The sequence below is a fragment of the Mus caroli genome, unplaced genomic scaffold (genome assembly GCF_978045245.1).
Source record: "Mus caroli unplaced genomic scaffold, Mus_caroli_1 scaffold_19, whole genome shotgun sequence".
In the NCBI taxonomy this organism is placed as follows: Eukaryota; Metazoa; Chordata; class Mammalia; order Rodentia; family Muridae; genus Mus; species Mus caroli.
In genome coordinates this window covers 82,755,267-82,767,642 of record NW_028227274.1, presented here as the reverse complement: position 1 = coordinate 82,767,642, position 12,376 = coordinate 82,755,267, and the positions used below count along the sequence as shown (strand labels likewise).

At 45.6% G+C, this 12,376-nt stretch overlaps 1 protein-coding gene across 1 annotated transcript in view; it reads left to right on the top strand.

Moving 5' to 3' along the window:
• The first annotated feature begins 9,220 nt into the window (after positions 1-9,220).
• Cndp1 (carnosine dipeptidase 1) overlaps positions 9,221-12,376 on the top strand; it is a 38,982-nt gene continuing 35,826 nt past the window's right edge. Inside the window, exon 1 of the mRNA XM_021150390.3 lies at positions 9,221-9,481. The gene's annotated coding sequence lies outside the window, so the exon portion shown is untranslated. The remainder of the gene's footprint in view (positions 9,482-12,376) is intronic.

Sequence of the window (12,376 nt, the reverse complement as noted above, 5' to 3'; positions counted from 1 at the left end):
GTTGATGAAAACTGTGGCACTTCTGTGCACAATAAGTAGAACATGTGTGTTGTCTCAATCAGAGTTTCTATTCCTACACAAACATCGTGACCAAGAAGCAAGTTGGAGAGGAAAGATTCATTCAATTTACACTTCCACACTGCTGTTCATCACCAAAGGAAGTCAGCACACCAAAGGAAATCAAGCAGGAGCTGCTGCAGAGGCCATGGAGGGTGCCGCTTACTGGCTTGCTTCCCCTGGCTTGCTCAGCCTGCTCTCTTATAGAACCCAGGACTACCAGCCCAGGGATGGCACCACCCACAATGGACCCTCCCACCCTTGATCACTAATTGAGAAAATGTCTTACAGCTGGATCTCATGGAGGCATTTCCTCAAGGGAGGCTCCTTTCTGTTGGTCAAGTTGACACACAAAATCAGCCAGCACATATGTCAAAGTGCACAAATATGTCTGAAATCCTAAAGAACAATGAAGGAATGGTACCCACACGCAGGAACCAAAACTTAAACAGTACTTCATCAAGTACAGTGAATCAATACCAGATGGGCAGGTTACACACCTGTAATCCAATCTCTCAGGGAGCTACAGGAGGAATTCAAAGCCAGCCTAGGTTCCACAGTGAGCTTGAGGAGACCCTGGACTACCTAGTGAGCCCCGTCTCAAACCGCTCAAGCAAACAAATAAAAGATGTGTGTGGAAAACAGGTAGTAGCAGATGTTTAAACATGAACACTGCCATAGAAGCAGCAACGTGGGGAGAATCGTTGGAGAAGATTATCCCAACTGTCACATAAAGAGACATGGAACCTAACTAAAGTAGCTCGTGTGCACAGCAGTCCAACCTGAGTGAGCAGGCACACCGGGTGAGAAGTTCTCTTAGTTTCTGTGTCAACAGACTGGTGGAGCTCAGCAACATAATCTGTTCCTGAGAAGCAAATTTCAGGATTGGTGAGCTTTCCAGAATTCTGGCCATTGGCAGGCTAGCCATCGTTGCTAGAAGAGGCTGTTTCTCACAATCCCTTCCTCTTTATCATACACGTTCATTCTTCTCTTCAAATTCTGTTAGCATAAGCTGGCGTTCATGCTCTGAAGTCTCCAATAAAAATAATTATTGTGACTGAGGGATGTTTGGTGAGATGAGCTGCTGCTGGGTGGGGCCCCTTAGACAAGAAGTTATCTAATATCTAAACAAGATCATACCACAGACTATAGTCAGGCCTGTGAGAACCGAAGTCTTCCCTCCTTTCCGTTTTCCAACCCCCTGGTCCATAAAGCTAGCAAAGGAGTCATCTATTCCCAAATTCTCAACTAATTAGCCTAGAGCACTATAGCCATAAAGGCCAGTTTGGAGGCTGATAGACCAGGAATGGCCTCTGCTGGAGGCTAGCCCCGGGAATGGCCAGGAACTTTGGTGAGGATAAAGAGTTGGTGAGGGAAGAGTGAGTCAGGCACCGGGAGGAGGAGGGGATGGGGAGGATCTTGCAGCCTGACTGGCAGTCAGCACACTTCTTTCTTTATACAGACAGAACTCAGTGGGCAGGGATAGATTCATGTTCTTCCAAAATATAGATCATATCATTTCTGTCTCCGGACATGTGTCTTAACTTCTTCTTGGGCATACGTTTAGTTGGTATTGATAAACAGTGACAGGACAGAGTTATCTTTTACAATTGTTTTTCCTCATCAACCCCACAGCCCAACTTTTAAGAACCTTGTGTTTTCAAGGGCACTAGACAGGAAAACAGTCTCCTAGACAGCCTGGGCAGGTTGCCATGTCCCAAGCGGTGAATTATCAACTTTGAATGGTCAGAGTGTTCATTGTCATTAGGCACAAGAAGAATCTTTAGGCCAACGCTGCTGCAGTTATTATTCAATGTCTGCCATAACAGAATATAGTTTATATCTTTACAGAATTTATTTATGTGTCTAGTCTTTCTTTTGTTCCTTGATCACAGGATACCACATGAGCTGACTTTTCTAAGAAAGAAGGAGAGATCTTAATACTTCCGTCTTTTACCATTTTCCATACCATTCTATGTCCATCAGCATAAGCCCCCATGTAGGGCAGAGATAACTCCAGGCAATCCAACTTTGTTGCTACATTATTTTCCTTGAGGATCATACCTTAGGCAGCCCCCAATCTTATATGCCACATACTCACCTGAGCATACAGTAGGAAGGGGGTTGTAACATGATCTATCTTGTTTACCTTTTTAAGTCTACTTCATTCTGATTTTCTTGCTCCTAAGTAAGTACATGGGATAGATATTCCAAAAGTGTCTCATAAGATCTCTGGTGTCTTTATTTGAGTCACAATCTTAAAGTTATAAAGAAAAGACACAACCTCAAAGATGTAAGGAAGACTTTCAAGTAGGGCCAGGTAAGAATATCTCCCTAAAATTGTGATGGGTAACATGCTCAGGACTTTCCTGAGGAAGCTTAGAAGAAGACATAAATGATTCATAAGAATTTCCCATCAATCTAATATCCCCAAGTTGTACAATATTAAAAGCTCCCCACGCATGCAACACGTGGAGCTCAAGACCAAAAGTGAAGGACAGCAACATGCCGGTTCTGTCATTCAGCTCAGCTTTGCTGATCTTTGTTACGCAGCTGTTCTGCCTGGTGACTTTTGATGTTCCCATTAGATAGGATGGTGCCAACCAGCCATCTTTCTCAGAGACTGAGGAGAGTGGCTTCTACTAAGGTAGTGAGTCCACCTTTTCTCTGCTGTTGGGACCTCAGTCTTACTGGTAAGCCGCACCTGATACAGTCACTCCCAGGTGACTCAAGCTTGGCCTCCTTCCAAGACTTAGAACTCAATGACGGGGTAAACTGGGCTCTCAAAAGGAGGTATCTGTGCCCCCCCCCCCAGTCCCTGTTGTCTAAAGAAGAATAACACAGAAGACAAACCAAGCACATAGTTCCACAGAAAATGGTCTCTGCTCTTCAAAGCATGAAGGCCAGCAGGCTGACCCAAATAGGGCAGCTTGTAGGACATTTTATAAACATATAACCAGTCCTTCCATGGGGCTGTTCTGATTCTTAGGCAGGCAATAGGAAGATAGTGTCCAGGGGAGCTCTGTTTCCGGGACAAGATTGGATAACTGATTCTTTAGAGCTTGATCTATCTCTTCCATTTCACTGAGGAGGGAGAGTGCCAAGGGTGTGATAGGCCCAGTGACTTCCCAGAGTCACCATGAGCCCCCTGAGAATGTTAGCTGTAAAAGGGCTTTGGATATCTGAATCTCTATTTTCAATTAGACTATTTCTAACAGCACATTACTAACATTAGAAGCAGCAGCACTTGGCTTCAGCCCAGTTAATTAATTGATCACTATAAGTAAACTATAGCTAAAAATTACTAACTGCCTTGAGCATCTCTGTGTAATCAATGTGGACGTTCATGAAAGGGTCTCACCTGTTGGACCAGGAAAGGCAGTCTGTGTTCTGGTTGAGTGAGGCTTACTCCGGAGACCCATTAGAAAATTCTACAAGGGGCAGAATCGTAAGCTATGCCCCCCAGACACAGGCACCTGACACCAGGAGTCCTCAACTCCATCATCCTGTGACAATCAGTCACATAGGCAACACCCCAAGCTCCTGGTAGTCTGGCTAGACTCCTCCCCCAGGACCCCCACTTCGTTCTCAGCTCTTCCTCCACAATGTACAGTGGTACAGTGGTGTCTGGGATGTCTGAGACTGAGAACCTGTTGTCCTTGGTTTCTATGAGGCCCAGGGACCCCGGTCTTGTTCCTTATTATTAATAAGGCCCCTGTTCTGCCCACATTTTCTGTTAATTTTTTTGTTTTTTTTTTTCAAGACAGGGTTTAATCTGTGTAGCCTTGGCTGTCCTGTAACTCACACTGTAGATCAGGCTGGCCTAGAACTAAAAGATCTGCCTGCCTTTGCCTCACAGGTGCTGGGATTTAAGACATGGGGCACCACCACCTGGCCTGCCAATATTTTTCTAAATATATATACTAGACTCAAAGACATAATTAGAGTTTGTGTAGATGGCTGCTTCTTCTTCTTCTTCTTCTTCTTCTTCTTCTTCTTCTTCTTCTTCTTCTTCTTCTTCTTCTTCTTCTTCTTTGTATGTTAGAGCTTGATGAAGGGCAAACAATTCGTAAGCTTGAGCACTGTTTTTAGTTTCTATTCCTGTGATAAAGGATCATGAGCAAAATCAACTTGGGAAGAACAGTCTGTTTCATCTTATAGTTGAAGACCATTGTAAATGTAAGTCAGTGCAGGAGACTGGAGAAATGCTGATTACTGGCTTGCTCAGTTTTTTTTTTTTTTAATATGCTCTTGGACCACCTAATCATGAGTAGAGCCATGAGTTGGGCACCCACACCCACACACACACACATCAATCATTAACCCAGAAAATGCCCTACAAGCTTACCTACAGATCAATGTTACAGAGGCATTTTCTTAATTGAGGTTCCCTCTTCTCAGATGACTCTAGCTTGTGTCAAGTTGACAAAGTACCAGCCAGTACACCATCTATCAGGGAACAACCTCTGCCTTTTCCCCATTATGACTTGGGTTTGAGGGAACTGTTAGTAGTAAGGCTCAGATCACACTTCTTGAATACTGTGGCTTTATACTTGAGGAGTCTAGGGTCAGTCAACCATCGTTAACCCTTTGACCTGACTTGGTTCGGGCACTAGCCATCAAGGAGCCTGCAAAGCTTAGCTCTCTGCTCCCTTTGGTTGACAGTACAGTGGTTGACAATATAGCTGCTGCCGGTGATGGCCTACATGTAGGTCAGTCTGTAGTTACAGGGTCTGAGAGGCCAGAGAAGAAGGCAGCTTGTCTCTGGCTCTATGACTGTGAGTTAAGACTCTGTCTTAATTAGGGTTTCATTGCTGTGACGAGAAACCATGACCAAGGCAACTCGTAAAGGCAAATATTTAATTGGGTCTGACTTAAAGTTTCAGAGGTTTAGGTCATTATCATCATGATGGCATATAATAAGGTAGTATGCAGGCAGACTTGGCTGAAGGAGCCAAGAGAGTTCTTCATCTTGATCCAAAGCCAGTCAGGAAGGGACTCTAAAGTAACTTCAACCTCACAGTTTCTTGTTCCAATGCTTGGTATACACACATGATCTTTTGGGCTCCTCCAAAGGGCTTAGGTCACTTCTCCAGGTCTACCCTTTGTAGCACTCTGAGCTCTGGTTAACTCTACTCCACTATTGCTTCTGTGCTTAGTGGTCATCCCATGATATTAGCATCTCCAATACATTGGGATTTTCTGCTGCAACTAGACTTCACCAAGAGCCTCTCATTGGCTTTCTTCATGGTGCCAAGCCTCATCTTCTTTGCATGACCCCTTCAGTCGTGGGATGTCAACTGCAACTGAGGCTGCACCTTCACCAGTGACCTTCCATGTTCTTTCACAGTGCCAAGGCTGGCCTGCTCTCTATCACCTCATTAAGCCTTCAAACCAATACCACTTGGGAGACTCTTACACATTACCAAGTCCAGCTAACAGCATTAGGTACAGCTTTGACTATCTTCATAACAGGACTTCTTTGTACTTTTAGAAAACACTGCCCAGAATATTTTACCACAGTGATGCTGGTCTCTTCTTAATCACCACTAATTTCTTTGTTCCCACTAACCAGTGAAAGGCCAAACCTACTCCATTTTGGGACCAGACTCCATCGTAGGAAAGAAAGAAAGAAAGAAAGAAAGAAAGAAAGAAAGAAAGAAAGAAAGAAAGAAAGAAAGAAAGAAAGAAAGAAAGACAAAAAGCCTGAGAACTTGACCCACAGCTGAGCCCAAGTTTTACCCAAGTACCAGGAAGGATCCCATGCCTTGTCCTTGGTCTATACCCAAGAGTTACTCTCTAGCTACTTCCTAGCTGCAGCCAATCAAGGTAAGTCTGATTGTTTCTGATGTACTTTCAGACTGTTTGTGATTGTTCATGGTCTTGCTTCAGAGAACCCACATGTTGGCTTACAATAGTCATTCTACTAGATGCTTGCCAGGCTGAACACCCCCCTCACTTGCTCTCATTTCATATAAAAACTTGCTCCGATGAGGCTTTGAGGCTAATTCACTAAACTGTCCTGTTGCATCGGGGCTGGCAGTGAGTAGGCCGAAATTCGGGTTTGTAATAAAGAGACCCAAGTGTGATTGCATTAGAGTTGGCTCCTAGATGGTCTTCTGGGGCTCATGAACAAAACACAGCATCAACATCAACTGTTCCAGTAACTCCTTCTATTCTTGACTCTAATCCCAGAGCTACATGGCCGAAGCTGCAAAGTCCTTCTACTTGCTGGGGCTGAAATATGCCCCTCTTGTTCTAGTATATCAACAGCTTTCTGTTTTAAATGATTTTACTGACTGCCTAAGATTTTCTTGAAACTGCTTAGCTGTCCTAGAACTTGCTCTGTAGACTGACCACGAACTCAGAGATCTGCATGCCCCTGTCTCCTGAGTGCCAGAATTAAGGGAGTATACCTCTGTACTGGCTAGTTTTGTGTCAACTTGACACAACTGGAGTTATCACAGAGAAAGGAGCTTCAGTAGAGGAAATGCCTCTGTGAGATACAACTGTAAGGCATTTTCTCAATTAGTGATCAAGGGGGAAAGGCCCCTTGTGGGTGGGACCATCTCTGGGCTGGTAGTCTTGGTTTTATAAGAGAGCAGGCTGAGCAAGCCAGGGGAGGCAAGCCAGTAAAGAACATCCCTCCATGGCCTCTGCATCAGTTCCTGCTTACTGACCTGCTTGAGTTCCAGTCCTGACTTCCTTTGGTGATGAACAGCAATGTGGAAAGTGTAAGCTGAATAAACTCTTTCCTCCCCAACTGCTTCTTGGTCATGATGTTTGTGCAGGAAAAGAAACCCTGACTAAGACAACCTCTATACCTGGACCTAAGCTTTTGTTGTTGTTGTTGTTGTTGTTTTGTTCTTCCTTTTCACAAGATATTTATATGTTCTGGATTGTAGTTCACTCCAAATGTTGTGAGGTTGACATCATATAATACCCATACCAGACTCCAAAGGCCATTCCTTTGTTTATATTTACAAACAGATGAAAGGGTTTCTCGAGTAAGGGTAGTCCTGGTACTGGGATGAAACAAGATTTCTTCAGCTCTGGGCAATCTTGACCTCTCAAGGCACTGTATAATGGGAGTGTGTCTTCTTCTAGAAGTTTGAAATAAAGGTCTTGGATTTTAAAGGCATGTGTCAATCGTAGTCTACAGTATTTGAGTAATCCAAACTTTTTTGTGAGGTCTGTTTTATTTTTTTAGTAAGACTTATTTTAAGTGTTTAAGGGTTTTGCCTGAATCTCAGGCATGCTCAGTATGCAGAGGTCAGAAGAGGGCATTGGATCTCCTAGAGATGGACATATGGATGATCCTGGGCACATGAAACCACATGTGTGCTGAGAACCAAACTTAGGTCCTCTGCAAGAGCTACATATGCTCTTAACCTCTGAGCCATCTCTCCAGAACCATCTATGGACCCCCAGCCCCCAATACTTTTTTTGTAGAGGGAAGTCACAAGTTATTAATTCCGTCTGTTCATTCAGGGACCAAACTTCATTTTTTTCTTGATAATTAGATGTCCTAAATATGGGACATCATTTTCAATGAGTTGTAATTTTCCTTTGAAGACCTTTAGGCCCTGTTGTTCCTGTGTTCATTCCTCTTAGGATGTCACTACAGCAAGAGGTCATCCATGTACTGAAGTGGACATCACTTTATTCTGTTTGGGAACGAGTCTTATCATGTGGCCCAGTCTGACCTAGAACTCACAGAGCTCCTCTGAAGCTCTGTTTTAAAGAGCTGTTCTAAAATGTGTCCACAGAAGATCAGTCTGTTGGTATTGCTTGTTTCCAATCCATCTGAGCATCCTCCCACTCAAAGGTGAAGAGGTCCTGACCATCCTCAGCCAAAGGAAAAGCCCCAGTGGATCTTTTGGGTCAACAGCACTGAAGCAGCTATGACAGTATGGAGTCTTTCTGAGGAGATCATGGAGATTGGGGAATGTGGAGTGGTTGGTGTGGACTATCTTGGTTCACTGCCCCAAGGCTTTGATACAATTGGTGAAAATCATCACACATTCTCACTGTTAATTCTCACTGGCAAGTTAAAGACATACAGAGCTTGAGGAGGCCATGTAATACCAATCCATTACTGATGGTGTTAATCCTAGCCTCCCTTTAAACATATGGGACACTGCCCTCATCTAATCCCCCCCACCCTTGAGGATTTTAGAGTAATATAGATTGAAGGGATCTTTAAATTCCCTTTATTTCTAACTTTGTGTTAGACCTCAAGAAAGATATCTTCTTCGGCTTGCAGACTCGAAAGGCACCAAATAGAGCCACAGGTGGTGGTTACAACCAATGCTCCAGCACTGGTCACAAATGCCAGGTGATGTCTCCTCTTCTGCCAGTACTGGTGGAGCATGGTAGATACAATTGCCCCTGCTTCAGTGACCTGTGCCAGCTGACCTGAAACTACAAGAGACTTTCGGCACAGTCGGCTTCTGGTGATTTCTGCCTCATTGTAACCTCACTTCATCCTTAGGAAGTTACTTAGGGTTCTCCTAGCTGGGTCTCCTTTGTCAGTATCCTACATCAGTCGGCAGTGTGTGGGCCCTGCCTTTGGCAATGGGAATGAATTTAAGTCAAACTTGGCCTCAGCCAAAGCTTTCAGGTCAAACCGACTGATGAGACCACAGTAGATGATGGAACAGAAATCTAGTTCTTGTGGCTTTGCCATGCATGCATGACAGTGACACACTTACCAAGAGAAGGGGAAGGAGGTCAGAATAGAGAGGGTATGCACTCTGGTAACAGTACTGTCCTGTACATTGTGGTTCAGCAGAAAGGCAAGGCTAGGAGAGACAGGCATACCCGGGGAGCTGAGTAGGTAGGGATCATTTTTTAAGCAGTAAGGGGTGGGTTACTGTTTTCTCATGGACTGTTATGTGTGTGTCTATATCTGAGTGTATAGAGGTCTCACTACCTTACTAAGTAATAAATTCTATTCATCTGCTGTCTTCTGCCAGTACTGGTGGAGCTTGGCCTTTCAGGGTCAGAGTCTAAACATTTGTAAGAGTTCACAAGTCCCAGGGTCACACTGTTAGCTCATAGGGATGTTTGATCATACCTGCCTGCCTATGCATTTCCAGGGGAGCTTTGCTCCTCACAACTGCTGCCTTCATCTTGAGAGAGGGCGGCTCCTTGAAGGAGGCCCCGCCTTAACTGCACCCTGGGTCCCTGCCACTCCTCTCTTCAGGGATCCTTGGACTCTGTTCTGCTGGCCTGGGATTAACACGACCAGGAAAAACCTGAGAGTTTTGTTTTCTTCCTTTGTATTTTGTTTTAAACCAGTCACCGTGAAAAACCAAACTAATAAAACACATTTTCCCCCCTGTCATAATAAATTCATTGAAGCAGAACCAGGACAGAGCAGCCTCCACCACACAAGAACATTAGGACGGCGTGAGACTTGGTAAGTAAAAATTTTGGTGCTTAAATTGGTGTAGTAGATAACCTCTGGCAAATGGGAAACTGAAGGGTCTCAGGTGCAGGTTCAAGAAAGACAATAAGCAGGGCTGTCGGAAAAAGAAGTTTCCTAGAAAAGTTATTAATGCCATGAACAGATAGACAGCCGTAGTGGGAGTCTGGGTATAGTTCTGGCCTCAGCACCATAGATCGATGATGGCGAAGGCTCTGAGGAGAGTTAAGTCCTTATAGCAGAGTTGGAGCCCATTCTTACAGCTCCGTGAGAAAGGGAGACAACTTAGCACCATAGCCTGCAGCCAGGTTCCCTGATTCCCCAGCAGGTAGCAGGGAGCTAGCTGGACAACAGGATATACAGCCCCCAATAGCCTTTGGATGTCAACTCACTTCCCCTGGTAAAAAAATCCTGGCACCTGGAAGTTTGGAATTAGCTCAGGCTTCCCAGACCAATAGGGTGCCTGTCTGTAGGGGAGGGGCTGCCACAGGCATTGTGGCCTGAGCAGTAGTCTTGTTTGGATTCTAACATTACATGCCCTGGTTTTCCGTTTATATTAAAAGAAATGAGGGAATGATGTTATTGGGGGGAGGGGCAGGAGATAATGAGCATCATTGCAGAGACAGCAGCACCACCATCTCCTCTGTAGACCCTTCATTGTCAAGGGCAACTAGTGGGGTAGCAGGTATGGTTCTAGCTCTCTGGTCTCAGCTATTTGTGTCGCAAGTGGATTGTCATTGATGAAGGTGGCTCTGGTCAAGGAGGTTCAGGGTCAGCTGAGCATGCATGCTGACTAGCCTGGAGCAAGAAGAGGGGAAGGATGCTATGATGTCATACCATATGATGTCATACCATATGATGTGATACTAGGTAGGAAGTCTGAGCAGCAGCTGTCTAATGTTATGCATGCCTTATGACTCCACTCAGCATCCCAGAAGCCTGATTAGAATCCTCCAAACTGGGCCCCTTTGTCAGCCTCACCTTTTGGAAGTGTGTAGGCTTCCATCTTTCATTGAAGAAAATGCATTCTGAGTCATATTGGCTGATTGGACTACAGTACCGGATGGTATAGAAACTTGCAGTTTTTGTGACTTTGCCACGTGGAAAAGCTAAGAAGATTTTGAGGATCTGCTCCTTAGGGAAGGTGGGCAGCATGGCAGGGCTGAGGATGCCCTAGGAGGAATTTAGTATCTGAAGCTAAGACTGGGGCACTGGGAACCTTTGTTACACATACACTGCAACCAGACTAGTAAGCAGGAACCCGAGTCATCTGAAGAAGCACCGAGACCAGGCCTCTGCTCCAGAACCCTCACATGTCCAGTCCCCCTTCCTGTTGCTCAGCTCTTTGTGCAAACACAGAAGCCAAGAGTAGAATGGCTCGAGACACAGAATGACTATAACACACACACATACACACACAGATATAGATGCACACACACACACAGAGACACACAGACACAAACATGTGGGAACTAAAAGGGGGCTGGGGAAAGAGAGGGAAGGGAGGATAGCCCACTCCCGGCCGGAGTTCCTCCTAAGCTCTAGGCAGATGGACTCGGGAGGACTGCCAGATGCACTCAGGCCCCGGGTGGGCATCTAAGCCTCCATCTGACCCCACTCGATGGGTGTTGGTGGTGGTGGATAAGGGGCAGCCCCTGACTGGGGGTCTAGGGCAACACCCTGTAGCCCAGGGGTTATGGGAGAGAGGGCATAGGGAGAGAGGTTCCCACACAGGCGAGAGTCTGCACAGCGGCCTTGAGGAGCAGAGACTGTCTATGGTTTTAGAGCTTTATTATAGAAAGGCAGAGGGAAAGAGAGAAGGTAGAAAAGAGAGAGAGATTGGCCATGGCCAAGAGGAGACAAAGGGGAAAGGGAGAGAGAGATGAAAGGCTAGAGAATAAGAGGGAGAGAGAGCAAGAGAGAGGAGAGGAGAAGACAAAGAAAGAGGAGAGAGTGAGGAGTAAGAGAGCAAGGTGGGGCCAAGCAGCCCTTCTTATGGTCTTTGCTGTTGCTAGGAAACTGGGGAGGAGTTTAGCCTGAAGGTCAGAAGCTTGGGACATTGCCTACTTGACTGCTAGCCATACTTCTCTTGTGGGAGCTGAGGGGGCGGTAACTTGACAGGAGCCAGAGTTCCAGGAGACATGAATGAACTCCTTCCATCCCATGTAGGTGAGTTAGCACCACTGGGTCCCGGGGTTCAACATCTCTGCTCAACTGGAAATCAGACTGCCTGTGTATAGCCCAATGCCCCACACAAACACACACAGACACACACACACACACACACACACACACACACACACCAGAGATCAAGGAACAAGAAGAAAGAACCAAGGGACCACACCTGGGATCCCATTCAGGATGGGGAAGATAGGCCCCCACTGCCCAAAGTCTACCTTGGTGACCTGGACCAAATGCTTAGCAGCAAGTTCTGTCCAACTCTGTAAGCAGAAGAGAGAGGGACCCAAAAATGGGCACAGAAGTAAAGAGTGTGCCAGCAAGCTCCTTTATCTGCCTTACTCTCAGGACCGCCACTTCTAGTTAACCCCCAATGACAGACCTTGGTCCCTGGTGGCTTCATGAAGCTATGAAATCTCAGTCCTTGTACCTAAAGATTTGAGAGCAGTTTCCTTCTCTTCCTGTGGTCTTTTTCTTTCCCCTCAAACTCTCCTCCTCCTCCTCTTCTTCCTCCACTTCTTCCTTTTCCTCCTCCTCCTTCTCTTTCTCCTTCTTCTGTACTTTAAAACAGGGTCTAACTATGAAGCCCTGGATGTCCTAGAACTTATGCTATAGACCAGGTTGGCCTCAAACTCACAGAGTTAATGCACATGGCTTACAATTTAGCCAGGTAAAGCACTCAATTCAACTATTTGTGTTGGGGGGGGGAGT